Here is an 18,056-nt window from a genome sequence, read left to right as displayed (position 1 = left end):
GTACGCAAGCTCACACACATACACAATGCACATTTGCTGTGCCTGTGCGAGCCGAGGCCAGTGTCCCTGCAGTGTGAACGTATACACAGGATCACACATAGGCATACGTGCATCTGATTACTGTACAAGATCGGGTGTCAGGGCACACGGATGTCATAACCATCCTTTATTTAACCGCCGTAGTGGCTTGGTAGTTATGTATAGCTTTCACTTGCTGAGCACTAGATCGTGGATTCGGCCTCGGCTGCGGCTACCCCGTGTCGGTGGAGGCGAGGTACAGAAGGGTTCGAGGCTTTGGTGTAGGTCAAGAATCTGAGCCTTCCGAAATTAATCCCTAGACCATAAATAGTATTTGGCCTGTAAAGATAAATCAGTCAATCAATCGCTCTATTCAGACCCTGCTTGCGTACAACCCATAACTCAGTTCTGTAGTGCGCATATTTCGACACAGTTTCTCAAGGTGCGGTCCATTACGAGTTACTCGGCATCGTATTCAGATTGCGAACACATGTGCTGTAAATTTATTTCGAAATAAGCGATCCTGTAGTTTCACTGCGAGCTTGGTACGAGTAGTGCATCTGAGAACGCCTATAGCCATGAGCGCTTTCAGGTGAAAAGTAGGAATTCGTCGAGTGCCTAGTGCTGTACCAGGTATGCGGCAAACCGCTGCTCGAGATAAGGACAAGGGAACAGCATCGCGCGATGTCTTTGTCAAGTAGAGCCGCATATAGGTATATGCCGCTTATTCTTTTTTCTTTCTTTTTGCCAGATGTAGTAGATTGTGCTGGGTCGATTCTTTCGGGCTGTCTCGAAAACACGCGTATGCTTGTCACTCCTTGTGGAAAACACATATTGCGGCAGTAAGAGGTGCAAACACTACCTAAGTGCAAGGTACACACACTTTGGGAAGAGCTTCGACAAACGTCACACGCCGATGTTTAAATGTAACCTCTTTTGTCCGCTTGGCTCTCGATAACAGTCATGGGTGGCATCCAGCGAATAAAGCCTTTCTCGGCGAAGAGTTCTCATCGAGTGCTAGAGTAAATGTCAGCAGTTCTTAAGGCTCTCCGTTCCCTAGGAGACGCTACGCTTTGTGGGTGACCACATTTACCATCAATGCGGACTGTTTACAGTGTGCATAAGTGCGAAATTCATCGAAGACGGAGCACTTGACGCCGCCAGTCGAAGATGCTATGTGCGAAATGTTCGGCTTTATGTTGTGCGTGCCTATCTTAAGAGGGCAAGTTCGGAACTGTATGATTACTCAGAACTGTTCACAACCTAGCATGGACAAGATTCGAAGAAGAAGAGCTAAGGTCAGAAAAAAAAATCTACTCTTCCCCGCTTCCTTGGAACGAAGGAGAGCGACAGAGATAGCTTAACCACATTCCTCCGTCCGCCCGCCTCTCTGCCCTTTCTCTTATGTCTATAACAACATGACCATAAATAATGCGTCGACACAGTGGGCTCTTTTCGCGCGTCTATTGAAGATTAGGCGTGACTTTTGTATATCGTATTAAATGACAATCAACACAAAATTTTAGCTGTATGTTTCCTTCTTTCAGATGATGTGTTAAACACTATAATACATACCTGCCGACAGCCTGCTGAAGCGTGGTAAAATGTACATCACGGAAAAGAATGGCGAGATGGCCTTCGCCAATAGCACTGGACTGACAGTTGAAAGTTTTCTTGAGCTTTTGCGTTTCTACTTAAAGGCCACCTTCGTAGGGAGAGAAGGTCAAGCTGTATTCGCAGAAAGCAGGTGTAAGGTCCAGTGTTGCCCGAGTGTTGAGTGAGATTTTTCTTATGTATACGTTGACAGAGACCTCGAAAAGAACCTAGCAGGTTTGCATCATACCACCGTCATATATGTTGACGATTACTTGGTTTTCACAGAACGCGGGCGCTTTGCGAGTCGGATGGTCGACGTTTTCAAAGTGTTTAGAGAGTGTGGATCCGGTTTGCACTTCACTTTCGAGACGCCCGTAGGCGAGGAGCTGCATAATTTGTATTTTCGAATACGTTTCTCTGGTGATCATGTCTGCTGGAAGTACAACCCGAGGTCGGCTAAGCCTTTGCTGAATTCCCACTCAGGCAACTTGAAACTGATGAAAAACTGCATTGTTAGTTCTTGCCTGAGAAATGCCTTGACTTATTCTTACCATCGTGTTATCGGGGACAGTTTTTATTCTCAATTGATTAGAATTAGGAGTGCCGGCTACCAAGATCCTGTAGCCGAGGCTTGCTCTCGGTTAGTCCACTGTGTAAAGCGACACAAGGCCCAGAAAGCACCGCAGGACCGGCCTGAAAAGGAAAACAAAAAATTTTCCTTTCTACCCTATTTGCGTCGGGTCTTCCATAGGCTAAAGAATGTAGGAAAAAGATTCAGTGTCGGTGTAGTACTTTCAGCACCGGTCAAACTAAAGCAATTATGCCCAGCAATTAAAAAAAAAAGAGATTCTAGAAGAATTAAAAAAAAGGTGCGGTGTCGCGCACAGCGATCCGTTCGTCAACTGCCGCACAGGCGTTGTTTACAGCATTCCCTTATCTTGTGGAGCCCTATACATCGGGCAGACTAGTCGCTGCCTTAAGAAGCGTTTACGAGAGTACCAAAATAATCTCGCAAACAGCAGTGACCAGTCTCGTCTTGTCACACACTGTCAGGTGTGCAAAGTGATGAAAAAGAAAAAGAACGAAAAAATGCTCTGCTCTATTACGTCACACTCAGGGTTATACTCCCACAAGGACCAGACCACGCGGGAAGTGGCGGAGGCATATTTTATCGCAACGTGGCAACGCGAATGCGTTAGTAAACCTACTGTTGTTTTATCTAACAAGAAGCTCTTTTTTCTTGGCCATTTCTGAGCGCCGCGAGCACGTTTATTTTGTTTTCATGTTTTGCCTCTAATTCACGTGCCATGGTTTTCCTTAATCCTTTATGTATCCAAAGTTTTATGAATAAAGCATTAGTTGCGAGTCAGCGCTTGTCCTGCTTCTGGTCCTCCGTTTTTTATGGGCTGTTGTTTTTTTTTTCAGTATGATGTAGAGTACCGGCTCGTATTTTTTTCGTACTGCCTGTTTTAATAATTAGTTGGCATTAATTGATTCACTTTTTAAATATGACTTTAAACGCTAAGGTGTGAATGGGAAAGTTGTCGCGCGCCATAAAAGTGGTCCGACCCAGGTGCTTCCCATGAGGTAGCCTTAGCATAGTCCTTATTCTTCAATAAAATGAGTCATTGAAATTTTTAAAATACCACATTGAATAAAATTACGAATAAAAGGGACTGCGTTAAGGCTACTGGTCGAAGTCACCTGGGTCGCATCATTTTGATGGCGCTCCACAACTTTCCTGTATATACCTGAGCGTAATTAATTAATCGCGATTAATTAATAGAATAGGCTGGACGAATAAATACTAACCAGTACGTTTCATAACTTCTAACAACAATCAATCGATTTGAATTCGTAAGAAAGCTTTGTTTTTGTTTTTAATCTTGATGCATGTTAGCTAGGATACCCCCCATAACAGGATACAAAGAACCGACCAAAATATGTCTACTACGAATGCTTATGAGAATTAAAATCGCTCAGAGCCATGCACTTTCGTTAAGCATGCAGAAAACTGCATTTAAAGAGGTGAAATCAATTTGTACTTTAAATATACACGTATTGAATGGAATATTAGGTCGCCGCTTCACCTACCTGTGAATCAACCGGCTCGTTTCAATAAGAGGCATGGCGACTGCGAATGCAGTACATAATAAACAGATTGTTCCGATTGTCCTGAATGAAAACGTTCCTCTTGTACTGCCCTTACTTTCGCTGCCATCACGGCGTGGCCATGCCTCGTACTCCAAACAACCAACTAGCCTATCACTATATCAATTTTAACTATAGTGGGCTCGCTTCAACTTTTTCATCGAACGACATCCCCTAGAATCGGCGCTCTTTTTAAAGTCTTGCCTGGCCTAAGGCCTCTTCCAGGTCGCTGGTGACTATCATGCAGGACAACCTCCTACTCACGACCGCACACGGCATATCTTGAGGCTTCTAACTTTATTATTACCTCGCCAACGTTTTTCTTTTTCATTTTTAATGAAAGAGGCATTCATTTCGTCCGTCCGGCGACCCTCGGGCGGTTTCATTTTGGGGCGGTGCCGCTTGGGCGCCTCTTTCCATGAGCTTGACCTTGTCTCTCCTCCTCCTCCTCTCCAGCTTCCCCGTCGTTTCCCCTCACAAGACGTGCGCCCGGCGCCTTGGGTCGGTAATGCACATCCGATGTTCAGATAGGTCCGGCCTGCCCCGCTTATCGCTCTCTCCGCCGCCACGCATGCCGAGGTGTCACTGAGAGCTCCCCACAACACTCGGTCAAACGCGCCTGCGTTTGGCTTCTTTGTGCCGTACTGCTTTGCCTCGTTCGATCACTCTTCTCCAGCTTGCGTGTGAGTGCGCGTCTGTGCGTCTCCGCACAGCCGAAAAAACACTTTTCAGTAATCGCGCTGAGGGAAGAGGCGTATATACTCGCGGCGAATGTGTGGGTTGTGCGCTAAAGTGTCGTTTTTAACGCGCCCGCTCGCGATCGAATCGCTCCCGCACTTTCGAACGCATATATACATATATGCCATATCTGGTCTACCGTGGGGCATATATATGTACCTACAAGTGGGCGGCGTCTTTGAAGTTGAAAGTCAGATAATGACCGCCCAATGGCCCTGCTACCATACAGATTTTGAGTGCGTAGCCATTTGTTTTCAGCGGCGGGTCGTCGAACGAGTCGGTTGTATGCGGCGTATCTTGACAAGCGTTCAAGCCACACACACACGTATACGTGTTCGTCTTATGTCAGTATCATCGTTGGATCTTGTATGCAGTAAGCAAAGCAGAGTGAGAGAGAAGTAGGTGAGAATGGAAAGAGGCAAAGAAAGAAAGACAAGTTCAGCTGTTTAGGAATTAATTTGCACTGCCCACATGCAAAGGTGCCCATCGAAAGCTCTGTAGTCATATAGTCCAATGTTTAGGGGAATCCCCCAAAGTGGAGTAGATTTGTCTGTCCGAAGTCTGTATGCGATCGCAAGTGACCTGTCGATCAGGACCTGTCGTGACGCCTGACAGTTTTTCTGAATGTTCAGCTCAGAAGGGCATTAAAAAATGTAGCATGAGGAGGCCGTAGACAACACGATATCACTGCATACTGTGTCATGTAAGACCGATCGAAATGACTTGTGTACTAATCTGCGTACTGACGTATTGATTCGTTGTTTTCGAGCCTATCTTCCATTCGCAAAATTACTAACAAAGCAGGGGCGGATTGACAGCTGTGTCTCCCGTTCGCTTTTATGCGTACTCATGCTAGAGCATTAGCATCGATTGGCGAATGTGCATTTACGTAAAGCTCCATGAACAGCTGACGAGTGTACACACGTATGTGCAGACGGTGTAAAAGCATAACGGAATGGACAAACCTGACGTCGGCAGGCGAAACTGCAGGGAGCTGACAGAAAGGGAACGATTCACTCGTTCTCCCGCCCTGTCCAAGCTGTGCGAGGGGATAGCTTGTTTCACCAGTTAGCGCCCCGTTCATTATCTTTCTTTCTTTCCTTGACATTGTTTTGATTTGACATTCAATATTACTATGCGCATTCAAAGCTCTTCACCATGCAGTGCTTTATCGTGTGGCTTCCTGGGTTGGGAGCTGGTGCTGACCTCAAGGTGACAAACAAACAAACAAACAAACAAACAAACAAACAAACAAACAAACAAACAAACAAACAAACAAACAAACAAACAAACAAGCAAACAAACAAACAAACAATTATTTGCACCCTTTGTGACATTGTCTGCCATGTATGTGCAAGCACGCAGAAAGAAAAAAAAACGGAGCACTTATGTTGAATAAGTTTTCTTCCTGTGTCCACTGAAGTGCTGTCCAGAATAGTTCGGGAAATAGATAGTACGGATGTTTGTGTGTCAGTGTGTCAGCACAAAGGGCAATACACCAGCAGGGTATACATATAGTCACGATGGTGTTCCTCTATGTATCATCTTTTCTGCGTGCTTCTTTTTTTTTCAATTTGAACATTAACTGCCATTGTGCCCCGCAAAACACCATTCTAGCGCTTTGATCTGCATTGATTCTCAAGTCTGACATATTTTCAATATGTTTCTACTGTTTTCTTTGTATTCTGTAGGCTTTGATTTATCTGAAGTTAAGCCTTGTGGCGACTACACCTGGGCCTCGCTGTAGAGCTGTCTATTTAGAGCTGGTAGCCCTCGTATAGTAGCTTAGAAGGGCTTTCTTGAAATTGAAAGTGAACTGAAGTAAACTGAAATGTCCCTTTTTGTTTTCAGCACTCGAGCTTAATTAAAGGCACCCGCAACTTTCGCCGACTGCGAAACGAACACTGCATCTGCATGAATCTTCTTCGCGAAAACAAAGCCACCACACCCGCATTGTGACAGACCACTACCCTACGCGGCTGGCTACCATGTGTGCAAATATGCGCACATTTTGTACAGTGAGCTCACGTGTGTAGGGCTGTAAGACCACACTTACACCCGTTATTTTTCTTGCTTTCTTCATTCGTATATGCGTTGTGCGAACGTGTATATCAGACGTACTCTGCTTTTTATCTTTGCTTTTACCTCTCCCTACTGTGATTTCATGTCCTTTCTTTGTTTGTTGTTTGTCTCACCATCACTCTTCGCTACTCATTTTAATTCCGCTGACCACATATTAGGTGGCCGACGGACATTCGGCATTTCCCGCTGCTGGCAAAATTTTTACTTCCTTTTCACAAGCACACGGTGTCAAAGAAGCCGTTTTCACGTGGTCCGCTCGCAGCAGCAGCAGCATCATCAGCGAACAAGCTCGGGCCATTGTGGCGTATCCCCTGCATCACCCTCTGCGCGGCCGGCAGCGCCCACCACCTTCCAACCTGTGCAGCAAAGCGGTGGCGGCGGTGGAGGGCGCCCGCTTAACTCCCCATCAATCACGCACGTCGTTGTGAGGAGAGAAGGCGGACGCGGCCCGCGCGCTGCCACGATGGCGCGCGAGCGCGTCAGGTGCCGGATTTGCGTGCTTGCAGTGCGCGTGAAAACGAGCCTCCCCCCCTCCCCCCTTGTTTCCCCCACTGCCCGTCGGCGAACCGGGCGGTGGTTCACTCTTCGTCGCGAGATGACCGCGCCATCCACTTTGCTTTTGAAGATGCTTCTTCTTAACGCTTTGAGGCGTTGCGGAAAAGACACCTGCTCAGGGCGGCACCTATTGCCTTGGACGGCGCGTTACGCTCTATACAGAAAGGAGTAGAAAAGGAGTATGCTCTCCTCTAGTGCATTCCTTTTTATAAAAAGAGTGCGCTAGAGGACAGCTCACTCTCTTTTTACTTCCATATAGGCGTATTCGTGTTCAGAGAGTGTACCGAAGTGTTGACCGCCTGCTGATGCACTTTTGCGATTTTGTTGATGCGTTGATGGTCTGTGCGGACAAGACAGTGGGTTGTTTTATGCTCGTTCCTCCTTCAGGGGCGAAACGAGGGTTTCATTTGATTTGTTTGATTTCATTCCAAGGCTTGGAAGGAAAACACAACCAGTGACGGGGGGGGGGGGGGGGGGGGTCACGCGGGACAACTGCCGATGGCTGTCGGTAATGCTAGTGGCGAAGATGACGACGGTTGTGGCGGTAGTGGTGGGCTACGAGTTCGAATGGAGCTGTGCACTGGTAATAAATAAAGAACGCTGGTTCCAAGTGTCGCCGGAAAGACAAGCCGCACAGAGTGGCAGTTGTTTTAGAGAGCAGGATAGTAGAAGCTGTCGAGTGTTTATCGAAGTGCTGGAAGTGTGCATCTAGTTGTGAGTAGGAAAACAAGTGCGAGATATAGTGCGGCCATCGATGGATTGACTGGAACGCAACAGAACGTATGTGGTGAGCCAACGCGTATTCGTCAGGCGCTAACAAGCGTGATCGGTGTGTCGTCTTTGTCTGACTTGTGGTCATCGAAGACTTTATATCTTGACAAAATGCGTCTTAAAGGGCAACTGCATATGTTTTAGATAGCGATGAGCTTGAAAGGGTCGAATGTGTGAAACATCTAGGTAAAGCAGGTGAAGTCCTTTTGGGCTAGCATTTGAAATGGTGACGTAATCGCTGATTAATATCGCGACGGCCTTCAAGCTTCTCCGCAGCGCATAACGCCAAGTGAGGAGACGCATGATGACGTCATCGAAGGTACCGGTACATTTCCAACGCATAAACGCCTTCTTTGAAGGAAAAAAACCCAACACCACCGAAGCCAAAGCCCGACAAACGTTGTTTGGCAGCATCCAACAAGGCAATGCAGGATGTGTGGCTGACTGCAGCGGTAATTTCGAATCATACCTTCCGTGACGTCACACTAAACTTCCCCGCATCGCTCCAGTGCTTTGAGGAGAAGCGAAAAATTCAATCGTCGATTGCGTGATTATATTAAATGCTGGTGCAAAAAAACTTGGCGTGCTTTACCTACAGCCTATATAGATTTGAATCCTTGAATATCGTAACATTCTCAAAAAGTGGTGCAGCTGCCCTCTAAGGAAGTCGGCTCAACAGACCCTCATTGCATGCAGTACATGATTAGGACCCGTTATTGAGAGCTACTGTGAGCTGACGTTGTTGTCTGGCACGTTTAGAAACCTAAAATAAGCTGTGCAAATGAATGTTTTCTGGCCTGCTAGCAGCGCAACCTGCCGACATGTGCTTCCATCTCTGACGTACTGTCGCGATCACAATATTGCGGGACGTGGAAAAGCGTGGCAAAACTGCGTTTTGCGCCACCTAACGGCGCGCTCCCGCTCGTCCTTTCTTCGCAGGCATCTCTGTACCCTCACTCCTACGTTTCGCACAGCGAACGTAAATCGGAACCGGCGTCAGGTGCCGCTTCGACATCCGGCTAGTGTATGTCTGCGCCAGCCGCTGAGAAGGGCGAAACAAATTGTCGCCGCCTTTCGTGAAGCAGTGACTTTGCGTAAACGGGAGGGGGCCCACAGTGACGTGTTCTTTGTTTTACTGCGTTAGCATATTGAGCGACACTTCCCCAATGCACCGAGTCGTGAAGCCTCCATCATCTCCGTAGATCAACTACAACCAGTAAACACCGTCGACGCCAAGTTCACGGGGCATTAGCTTTGCAGAGTGCTGGACACGCGGAACACGCCTGAGGGATTGTTGCCGAGCGTTGTTATACATTTCGTTTTTCTGTTTCGCGTTACCGCATTGTTTTGCGGAGAGTTTGGTGTACCAATGGTTTTCGCGACCATAAGAAGTTGGTCATCCCGGCATTCGGAGCTTTGTGGCGCGTACGTTCAGCACTTGCGCATTCAAAATTGATGGTCATGCTTGAGAGGAGCCCGAAAACAAACAGAAAACATAATTGCAAGCTCCCTCTCCTTTACAAAGAGAGCTGCGCCGCGAAGGCGATACGCGATCTGCTTCACCCATCAGCGGCTTAGGCAGACGCTTGCCAGATATCACTGCGGCACCTGGCGCCAGCTCTGAGCTACGTACGGCGCGCGTAAGGTAGGAGTGACGGTACAGAGATGCCTGCAAGGGGCGAAAGAGCGAGGGTGTGCCGCTGGATGGCGCAGAACGCAGTTTTGCCACGCTTTCCCACGTCCCGCAATATTCTGATCGCGACAGTACGTAACAGTGCTTTGGTCTTTAGAACCAAAATGGCGAAGTACTCTGCCGACCGGCCCATATTTGATGGTAAAATCGCAACATGTTAGAAAAGTCATGGCCATTGGCAGTGACTTAGCTCAGCTATGCCAAGATATACGTCGCGAGAGGTGCTGTATATTCCTTGTTACGTCTAGTTGTTTTGCTTATCGCCATGGCTACGTGTTTAGACATTAAAGACGAGACATGTAGTGAAGGCGGCACGTGTTATTCAACTTTATTGACTGCCAGAAAGACGGCCCGGTGGTCCGTAAAGTAACACGCGGCCGTTCGGTCGGAGGCGAGCGGCGTCGGCGCGCCGCCGGAATCTGTGACGTCACTCGGCGGCTCCTTTCGGTCGGAGGCGATCGGCGCGGCGCACCAGCTGCGTGGCTGTGACGTCACTCGACTCCTCGCGCATGCGCACAAGTGGCGCCGAAGGCCCACAGCGAAACGGCGAGACTGCGGGTAATGTAGCTCTCGCTACAAAAAATTGCCTTAAATGTTTCCAGCGTTAGTCACTCCATATTCATTGATGTTCTTCACTCCGACAGCATTCGACACGGGCGTTATGACACTGTCGAAAATGTGTATACATCTACCTTGTGAATACATACACCTACAGTCGCTGGTTTTTCAGTCCGTTTGCGAGTATTCTCTGCCGCACACTTTCGGCGTGCCTTGGAAATCCGCCTCTAGCTGAGACGGTCTCGCACGAACGCATTTTGCTCGACACGGTCGGCGTCAGCTTCTTGGCACCAGCAGGGTTGCTTAAGACGCGCCTGCATCGGGCGCTGCCGCGCATCGTCGATGAAGCGTCTCACTTTGCGCCAGGTACGATGCAGACCGCGTAACTTGATCGGAATGCTTAGGTCAGAGTCTGCGCGGGTCGGTTTTGAGAAGCTTCCACGCAGGGTAAAAACATGTCGGAAGCCGTTACATCATCTGCTGGGTCTCTTCCGGAGTACTCGTGTGGACTCTGGAGCAGCGGTAAGGTGGGTCCCCACGAGGACAGAATTGCAAACTGGTTGTTTCGCATGCCTGTAATGCACAGCGCAAAGGTACCGCGTGTTTCAGCGAACACTTACAAAAATTTTTCAAAATAGGCTTTTTAGGGGTAAAAATATGGCTTCTGCGACACAGTATCACCGGAGAAAACCGGTGAATCGTATTAAGTAGTAAGCTGGTTAACTGATTTTTAATAATTAACTTTTTAACTAGTCGAGTTAGGCGCGTCGTTGCAATTACAGATTTGTAGCCGGTAGTTAGTAATAGCCAATCAATTCTTAGTATTTCGAAAACACGATTACCTTCGTCGCCGTGGCTCGACGAAGCATGCAGGCAAAGCATGCAGGCGAAAGCATGCAGGCAAAGCAACCCCTCAAGTGTACGTAACTAGTCGAAAACTTATTTTGGCGAGCCACAGCGCCAAGGATAATCGCGCTTTCGGAATTCTAAAAACTGATATGGCTATTACTAACGAACGGCTACAAGTATTTAATTGCAACTAGGCGCTTAACTCTACTAGTTAAAATTTAATTATTACAAATTAGTTAACCAACTTGCTACTTAAGACGATTCACAGATTTTCTCTTGTTTGCCAACACTGGCAATACTCTGTCGCAAAAGCCGCATTTTTACCCCAAAAAGCCTATTTTAGAAAATTTTTGAAAGTGTTCGCTGAAACACCCGGTATATCGGGACAGTGGATGTATAGACGGCCCTGGCTTCGTCTCCGCTTTGTTTCATATGTGGTGTGTGAGCGGTGACATAGATCATTATCTTAAGTGCTGTCCAGTGTATACAACGCAGGAAGGTGAGTGTTGTTCGCTTCCTTCAAGAAGACAGGAACCTCTCACAGTTATCTTCGGGACGTTGTCTACCCGCACGGATAGCAGTCGTGTAACATTTAGGTGTCGGTACGGTGGAGCAATTGCCTGCTGAATCCGCAATGCTAATCCCACCTGTAGCTTGCAACAACCTGAGCTAAACTCCCAAGGGAAGTAATGAGAGATGATTGAACTTACAATTTCAGTTCAGACTAAAAACACTTTCAAGCACGTTTTATAACAAATTAAGTCATTCTCGACATCAAAACACTTCGGCATAAAGAACACGTTTAACCTTCGCTGCACCCCAGAGTGAAAATGATTGCAACTTGTTATCGAAAAGAGGACAACCCTCTGCAGAACAATGGGATATAAATTAAAAGAAATAGATGCCACGATTCAAATCGCCTAACAGTAACAGTGGCACTAACTGTTACTTTTGAAAGTTAGCGAATGTGTCGTTGCAACATTACAGCTCGTGCAGTTGGCAACACTAAGCACACAAAAGCAAAACGCGGACGTTAAATTGAATGCGCGCGCGCCGCTGTGCTCACAGTGTTGTTTGCGACGGAGCAACACGGAAACACTCCCTCTGTCCCCGGGGGAGGACTTGCTTCAGTTGGGTCATTAGGGCGTCTCGATGCCAGCTGTTCCGTGGTATTGAGCATCAGTCCACCAAAGCTCAGGCGCCTTGCTGAGGTGCCCACCTGTCACGGCTTTGTTGCAGGCATAGGCAACGCGAAGTACATCATGGAGCACACATCAGAAGAAGAGAAGAACATTTGATAGCCAGTGGCGTTATTACTCATGGGTGACCCCATGTCCCTATGTTTGTTTTGAATGTTTGTGTCACCCTCTTCATCATATATTTTATGGGAACGCCCAGAATGAAAAAAATAAAAGGCCAATTATTGCCAAGATCAGTAATAGGAAATTCCTTCCTGCATTTAGCAGACCAGCTAATAAGACATGCACTTAACATGAACACTTGACAATGCTCTTTCAAATGAACTCAGTTGCATTCCAGCACCGTTCATGTGCAGAGATCTGTTCTTGCGTACATGTTATTTTCTGCTGCTTTAGCAGCTTGGCCTTTATTGGCTGCTTCTCCTTTATTATTTCCACCCACAGTGACAGAGTGTAGTTGAGCCTAATAGGAGTACGCTCCCCGCACCACTAATGTATCGCGGGTACCCACAGTGACAGTTGAAATAACGAGGCAGCAAAAGGAAGAGAAGAAGCCGTTGCGTTCTCCGAAGCAACAACAAAGACTGCATGCAAGGCAACCCCCCCCCCCCCCCCCCCCCACCCCTCCCCCCCCCCCCCCAATCCAAGAATCTCGCTGGCTTCTTGTTTTCTTTTTTGTAAGGTACACTGTACCGTTCATCGTTCCGTTCATACTTACACAAACATCGTGTTCTGCGGCTTTGCCGCACAGTGCTGGCTACAAAATGGCGCTGCGCGCGCTTCAAGCTGTGCGCGCTTCGCAGCGCCGCTTCCCAAGTGCGGCGGCCGGAGCTGTCCACGTCGTGCGCGCTGCCGCGGCTTCGTTCGCTTGCTTTTCATCCCGGCGGCGCTCATCTTTATGCGCCGGCTACGTGTGATTACTCGCTGCACGCAGTGGCTGCTGCTCCGCCCGCTCGGCCGTGTGCGCTATGCGTCTCCCGCTGCCCTCCCCTGCCGCTTTTAGCCCGCCAGATCCGGGTTCCGCTGTCCAGCGCTGGCCCTCTCGCGAGCCGCTGCTGCTCCGATGCCGGTTGTGTGCATACGGCCGCGCAAATGTTCGACCCGTGGAATAAAACGCGAACGATGCGAGGTGAAATGCCAGAAAGCGTTGTGTGCTAATACTTCAGTTTGTGTAGGGGAGAATTTAGGCGGAGGAGGAACTCCCGAACGAGATATTCTAAGAGTGAAAATCGCATCGAGCGACATTTTTTTATCACAAAAAAAAAGAAGTTAAAGAAGTACGCTTTGTACGTAGGACCAGCTCATCTCAAGCAGCCGCTCTAAGAGTTGCCCGTAAATCCACTCTTGAGTTTGCGATGCGACACCGTTACTTATGTAACGAGTTGGTTGTCATGCGCAAACAACAGTCATTAAAAATTGTTGACTGACTTCAAATGACGAGAAGAAACTTCCTCCGCACAATAAAGTGACAGTGAACGTACCACAGGTAAGAGTGCCCACTCCTAAGCACACTTGCGCAACGTGACTTCAGATGGACGATTCTCTCGACACATTGCAGCAGGTGCCACAGTGTTCTCCAGTGCTCATATGTAGTGCACCAAGACAGCTATTTTCGTTCATACAATATTCTCACTCTTTAAAGCGCTTACTCTCCGGGTCGCAAGTCCTTCATGGGACACGTCCACCTGTGGCAACATGGTCTCTTGGTCAGCAGATCACCGAGGGTCTTTGGTTAGTATACTTTAATCCCGATGCCATTTAACCCGCGAAGAAAGTCGCTCGTACAGACGCGGACAAAAGTAAACGGCGCACGCAACTGTCTTCGAATATTTCTCACGCGTCACCTAATTGAAATTTGCAGCAGTGGTACGCGCATGCTGGTAGCGGAGGTTGGTGGGCTTTTCTGTAGACAAACAACGCTTCTTCATTTCCAATGGAGAAGGCGTGATTGCAGTTCGAACGGAATAGCGTGCATCATGGGAAGTAGCGGGGCCAGCTGATTCATTTTTCTACTTAAAACAGTGCGCAGGGACAGTACAAAGTCGAGAAACACACAGTGCTGTGCTGTGTCTGTGTGTTTCTCGACTTTGTCCTGTCCCTGCGCACTGTTTTAAGTAGGAATAGCGTGCTCCATTTACTTATGTCCGCGCCTGTACCTTCCAGTAAGAAGTCCTCAAGACATGAGCGAATCTGTCCCTACTAAATCCTGACTGGAATCATCGGTAAGTGTTTCCCGAGATGCCCCACGGTCAGGCGGGGAGGCCTGTAGGCCGAAAAACGCGGCACGGGGCAGCTCCGAGCGCGCCTTCATTCGACTGGCGTGGCCCGCGCTTCCTGCACCGGTTCCTGTTTCGAGATGGGCGCGCGCGCGCTCTCGTGGCAGCAGCATCAGCAGCGTCTCAGTGGGGCGGCGGGGGGCTCGCCGGCGAGCTTCGGCCGGGGAGGCGAGCGGCTCGCGTGCGAGGCGCACGCACGCGCGTTGACCCCTCGTTCGTTGTGTGCATCGCTCGGCGTCCGGCGTGGGGGGGGGGGGGGGGGGGGGGGGGGGGGGGGCGTCCACTGTGAGCAGCCGGACCTAGTAGAGCGAGCAGCGGCAGCGCGTGCCACCGGTTTGCCGAAAAGGCGTGCAGCGACCACGTGACGGGCGCGCGACTATGCACGCCCGCCCGCCCGCCCTGCTGCATGGTTGCGGCACGATGGCAGCACCCCCCCTCCATAGCCGTCGCCTCGCCTGCGGAGCGTCGTCTCCGTCGGCTCGATGATGATGCGGCACGCGCGCGCGAATTAGGCCGCCGCCATATAGCGCCTCGGTGCGCACTCGAAGCGGCCACGGACGGCCGGAGACAATGTGCGGTCTTTGAGCGGCCGCCGCCTCGTGATGACGGCAGCTGCCTCTGGCTGGAATGCAGCCATGGACTTGGGGTCTCTGAATAAAAGTTGTGCGCTCTCTGGTTGAGAAAGAGCGGAGTTTATCGAGCCCACTGTGGTTCGAATATGGACTCTGCCGGAGCAAACGTGTGAAATATGCATTTACAATACGCGAAAAATAAATAAATAAATAAATAAATAAATAAATAAAGAAAGAAAGAAAGAAAGAAAGAAAGAAAGAAAGAAAGAAAGAGAAAAGAAAGAAAGAAACCTCCAAAATTGGCTATCTCCAAGGCGTATGCGACATTAGTGCTCCTGTGTTGTAGACTCCTAGGTTGTAGAGAACCGTCTACGTACTCGGTTGACACTCCTACCTACAGACAGCAGTGTTTTTGCGAAAAATGCTTTTTTTTCTGACCGCCACATTTATCATTTGGTTTACACTTTACACTGCAGGCAGTGTAAGTATACATGCCTCTTTTGCCTATTTTTCAACTGATTAGTTTTGCTTCTCTCGTACTGTTGACCTGCCAGTGTTACTGCAGTAGAGCAATTTAGTTAAGCGAGGAGTCCCCCGCTGCACAATGTACTACTCTCAATACTTGTCGCCGTCGCGACCGCAGACATACGAAAAAGGTCAGTTCACACCGTTCGAAAATAAACAGCTTCTGTCGCTTCTGACCGACTCAGTCTACTACAGTGTCGTTTGCGCAGGAGTCATCACTGAACGCTGTTAGTACAAAACCTTACGCTCTTCTCCGGCCCTTAGCAACTCTAGGGCCCGTAATTCGTGACACTTGTTAGCTAAGATATAATCTATCACGGGCACCTTTGTTACCACAGCCGGCGAGTGACCGTCTGTTATATTGCTACCAGCGATGGTGTCGCAGGCGGCAGATACTAATGCATGGTAGATGAGCAGGAAGGATCACTGATGCTTGTGCCTGTCTGCCGCAGTGCTTTTCCTTGATGCAGAACGTCACAGCATGCTGCTTTCGCTGTTGAAGATAAGCAATGTGACCAGCAACGTGATGATCAGCCTGAAAAGAAGTCGAGCGATATTACCTGATGAACTGCATTGCCTTTTGCATCACCTTCATCTCCGATGCCGCCATGGAGGAAGTCGCTTGGAAGCTCAAGACGGAACTTCCGAGCCAGAATTGAACGAAACAAACGCAGATTTTTGTTTGTAACGTTCTCACTTTAATGCGTAACATTTGGCCTTTATAAGTTAGGGTGATGTGCAGACAACATATTCGCGTGTATTTACACAAGTCGTTGCGGACAAACAGAAACACCCGGAGATGGGAGCATGAACAACAGCGTACATGTACAGGCGCAAGAGAAAAAAAATAAAGAAAAAGCAAAAGCAATAATAGACCGAGATAACCAGCACGAGAGCGGCTGTGCGTTGACTTCGCTTCATTTTTCGCTTATTCCTGGCGACAAGAGAGAGACGGTTGAAGGTATAGTCTCTGGTGTATGAACGTGACGTCTACACTTTCAGAGAGTTTTATCACAACCGAGGGCCATACTGGCCGCTGTTGATCTGATTCCCCAAAAGACCGTAGGAGGGCGCACACGTGCAACTGCGCATGCGCTGTGAGCACGCCGCTGGTCCGGCATGCGTTCACTCTAGTACGTCTGCGCTGAGCTAAAACACTCCATTATCTGCATCTGTTTTCCTTAGAAGTTCTTCGTTAGCGTGACCAGCTGCGTCTCAGGAATTATTTAATAGCGTTAACGATGGCAATATGATTGTGAGAAAAAAAGATGAAGCGCACGTTAACATGGCGACGAGGAAACATGTAACTGCATATTCCTTTCCTTTTTGCGGTGGGCTATATGGCATACAAAACATGCCTAACAAAACATACAAAACCTTGAGCGGTCTTGTAGGTCTAACAAACATGCTGTTGTGAATTTCGACGCGTACAATTTTTCTGAGTTTCATTCATACATATGCACGGATGAGAATGTTTTCTGAGCGCAACGCTACCCAATCAGAGCTAGCGCGAGACTTCCCAAATTTCTTAATCGTGAGGCCCGTTCAATCTTCTTCGTTATTTCTTTTATTTATCTTAAATCACCGAAATATGAAGGCTGCTTACAATGACTGCGTGACACGTTCTCGTATCAGTGGGTTTTAGGGAGCGGTTTGGCTGAATAAATTTGGGAGCACGAAAAAATATTCGCTTGGAGGCGTTAACTTTTGCGTACAATGTCATGCATGTAACCGTTTTCTTATGTGTCGCGTTACTCGTAAAAATCCCTCGCTTCGTGAGCTGGATGTCTTTTCGCGATACTCAATGTGAACTCCAGCAAAAGTGGCTAGGTATCTGCAGAGTCCTTGTAAACGCCTCGCAAACGAAACTGCAGCGCGAGCAAGCTGCGTGACCCCCACGAGATGGCGCCACCCGTATTGCTACAGGCTGTTTTCAAGCTGCGCTCCATGCTTGCACACGTTTCTTCCTAACGTTGTCTTATCGCCTGAAAAGGCCGTGCTTATGGAGGTGTGACTGCACTCTTGACACTCAGTCATATTTCCAGTCTGTCCGTCTGCTTGAATCCCAGTGGGCACTGAAACCGCACTAGACGTCCGCGGGACGTTCCAAACGTCCCCAGGACGTCCCATGGACTGTTGGTGTCCATTGGGATTAGTTTATCTCAGCGCTGAATCGTTTGCTGCAAAAGGCAGACTGTATATACAGGGTGTTTCACCTAAGACTTTCTGCAATTTTTAAAAATAAGCTATTTGAATTAGATGCGCGCTTTTTCTGGCATAGCATTGTCAGTGGTGTAGTACATCATAATGCAGCTAAGACGTGCTAACTAGCAGGCTTGTTAACCAATATTTAATAGTTAACTCTTAAACTATTACCGTTGGGCTCCTTAATTATTGAGAGACATGTAGCCCACCGTAAGTGATGCCCATATCCGTTTTTAGAATTTCGAGAACGCGATTATCCTCGGCGCTG

Source organism: Amblyomma mixtum, chromosome 2 (genome assembly GCF_055824585.1).
Source record: "Amblyomma mixtum isolate Tamu chromosome 2, ASM5582458v1, whole genome shotgun sequence".
Classification (NCBI taxonomy): domain Eukaryota; kingdom Metazoa; phylum Arthropoda; class Arachnida; order Ixodida; family Ixodidae; genus Amblyomma; species Amblyomma mixtum.
Note: the sequence above shows the minus strand (reverse complement) of the source record.